Raw genomic sequence first — 3,180 nt, 5'->3', positions numbered from 1 at the left:
CTATTGTCATGGAAAGAATTATGATGTTTCAATCAAATGTATTGCAAAGTTAACAAATCCATAACATGGTCTGGGCCACATGGAAGAGTTTAGAAAATGTGTTTCAGAGACCTCAGGGAAAAGCAAATAGGCTCTCCCCATTAATGGTGATCTCCATCACTTGCCATTCATTGTGGAAGTTCTCCTATTACAACAGAAGAGCTAAATTTGAAGGGGAACTTGAACTTGAAGGGGAGTACTTCACATCGAAATGTGGGGTTCAGCAAGGGAGACCAAAACCATGATAGGCTCCCAGTGTGAAGTTCTGCATTCATACCATTGATCGAGCTGGTGGCAACTTTGGGATGTCCGCTCATACTGAGTCTCCCTAGTTTCTTTCAAAGTCCGTGAAGATAGGCTTTTGTCTGGTTCTTGTTGCTGATCTCTGAAAACTCAATCTGCCAGAGGGTGGGACTCACAGAGCTAGTAGATCAGTCAAAGAGGTGAGTGCTACAATCAGGGTTAGCTGATATTTACTCGAAAGTCTAAGCATATAGAACAAGCAAAAATTTCTTGACATTAAAGTGAGAAGTGAGTTGATATAAAAATTTAATTTCATCTGCTATGGAAACTGGGTCTGGCCTGACAAAATTAAAATGGATAGAAATAATATTCTGGACACTTAAATTTTATTTTCACTGTCCTGTGTCTGAACAAATAAGCATTCCAAGTAAGTAAGAGGGGCTAAAATTTCCATTTCACGAGAAATATTCCCTGACAAAGAGTTTTTGTGCTACATATCTTTCACTTTTATAAACTCTAAAAGGAGAATGGTTGTTGCGGACGTTAAAATAATCGGGTTTCTTGAAACGCAAAATGGCAAAGCACAGCTGATGCATCTGAGAAGAGGAAAAAAAGCATGAATCAGTTTGGCCCTGCCTGAAGAAAATCTATTATATGAAAACAAAAATTTACAGATGAATAAATTAGGGGGTGATTATTCATATTGTGGAAGAGTCTTTAAAGGATTCCCCTAGGATTCTTTTAAAGGCTTGGCTCCACTAGTTCATGTAAGTGTTTGTGTGCAGATCATTAACTATCTGACAGGCAGGCCGGAAATGCAGGTAGAGAACAAGTGAGGGAAGGGAGAGAATGTTCTGGAGGCAGAGGAATAGCTGACACCTGAGGCTTGCCAAGCCTCAGGATGAACGTTGATGAAACAATAATGGAAGTCAAAATGAAGTCAATATGATATTTATTTCCAAATTGTGCTTTATATACCAGGGTCCTTGCAGGCAGACTGCTGGGTTCAAATGCCAGCTCCGCCACCTATTCAGCTGTGTGACTTCGGATAAGTTACACAACCTCTCTGAATACTAACCATCTAGGGCTGTATAAGTATTACATGAGTTAATATATATGAAGCACTTAGCATCGTGGCCTGTAAATACAGTAAATGCTGTATACATGTTTCTAAGATGATTCTGGAACATACTATTACAAAATATTGATTTTCTCCAAAGCAGGGATTATTAGTGTGATTAGGATACTAGAAGTGATTTAACAAAAGCAAAATACCCCTCCTTAGCCTCCAAAAGAAAAAAACAAAAACAAAAACAGAAACAAAAACAAAGGAAGATCGAGGAATGAATACTGCTGTCTTTTTGGGTTTGCCAAGGAAGTCAATCTGAAATTTAAACTTCTTTGAAATTATTATCCTAATTTCAGTTTTCCTAGGGGTTTGGCAAAATTTCCAAGATTGAGATGCACATAGAGGCAATTGGTAACCTAGGGTCTGTTGACTTTTCTATGTTAAAGAGCTTTGATTTATCTATTATTGTATTTGTAATTTTAAGAATTGCAGTAAACAAGTTGAAGTGTAACTTAACTTTTTTTTATTTGTGAAAAGAAACCTTTTTGCTTGTTAGGCTTTGCTTGGTTTACACAAAAATGAACACTTTCTACGTATCCTATCCAGTGCATTTGTACATATGGAGTTGTGGGCTTGGAATAGACATTCATTGATCCTTTCAACAACCAGTAACAAAGTGTCGCAGTCTGCCCTTCTAGGCTGATCAAATGGTTAACAGATTGCCAGACCAGAAGCATCAGAAGTGGTATGTGTGGACACAGATAGTGTGGTCCCCAGGAATCTCAGAGTCAGGTAGATGTAAGGAAGGGTACAGGTTCATTGTCAATGAGGTGGCCCATCTGGGGGTCTTGGCAATTGTTGGCTTTACCATGTCAGTTTCGACATGGCGCATAAGAAAGCCCAGACTACTTTAAGGGCCCATCGTGACATTCTATTAAATTATAAAATTATTTCACCAAAATAGAGTCCCCAACTCTTCTCTTCAGGACAGGCTTCCCTGACTGACTCTCGCTCTGATCATATCAGAAGACCTACTACTCTCTCACATTCTATATTCTATATCCCAGTTGGATACAGGCTGAATAAAAAATGCTTTCTGGTCCTCACACTTAGTTTATATGAGTGAATGCTGATGGAAATGGGTAAGTAAATAGTTTTTAAGTGCAGGAGATCAAATTACTTCCTTCACAACTCAAAGTTCTTGACAACTCTGGAAATACTAGGCTTTTTTTTTTTTTAACCATGTTAAAGTGGGTTTACCTAGCCTTACAGCCAACTGCCAAATTGTCAGCTTTCAATATCTTATTTTTTTAAAAATGAAGTGATTTGATTCATTTTGAGGAAAAATTTCTTAAGCTCCGGAAACTTAAAACCATGGAAATCTGTAAATGCTTTTTGAGTTATACAGAATAAGGGACAGAACTTTGCTTAACTGGTAACTAGTTTAGTTGCTTTTAATTTTTAATTTTTGTTTGTTTTAAAGATACGGATTGGTTCATGAATTTGCATGTCATCCTTGCGCTAACCTTCTCTGTGTCGTTCCAGTTTTAGTCTATGTGCTGCCGAAGAGAGCACTAGTTGCTTTTAGTTAAATAATTGTCTCTTACTGGTTATTTCCTGTGTGTCCAATAACCTTTATGTTAGTACCAAGAATTCAAATTTTGTTAAACTTTATTATACAACTTTGCCCAAAACAACTTGGTTTCCCAGGCTTACATTCCCCCGTTTTATTTTCTCACTATATACTTATCCTTCACAGGATGTAACACAAGTGTATTGAGTGATGTGTTTGTGTATTTATTTGTTTAATGCCTGCCTTTATGGATAGA

General features: G+C 37.4%; 1 pseudogene; it reads right to left on the bottom strand.

The window, feature by feature from the left end:
- Positions 1-2,830: 2,830 nt before the first annotated feature.
- LOC125099518 (uncharacterized) lies at positions 2,831-2,926 on the bottom strand (annotated as a pseudogene).
- Positions 2,927-3,180: the final 254 nt, after the last annotated feature.

The sequence above is a fragment of the Lutra lutra genome, chromosome 4 (genome assembly GCF_902655055.1).
Source record: "Lutra lutra chromosome 4, mLutLut1.2, whole genome shotgun sequence".
Classification (NCBI taxonomy): domain Eukaryota; kingdom Metazoa; phylum Chordata; class Mammalia; order Carnivora; family Mustelidae; genus Lutra; species Lutra lutra.
Note: the sequence above shows the minus strand (reverse complement) of the source record. Positions and strands in the feature narration are given on the sequence as shown.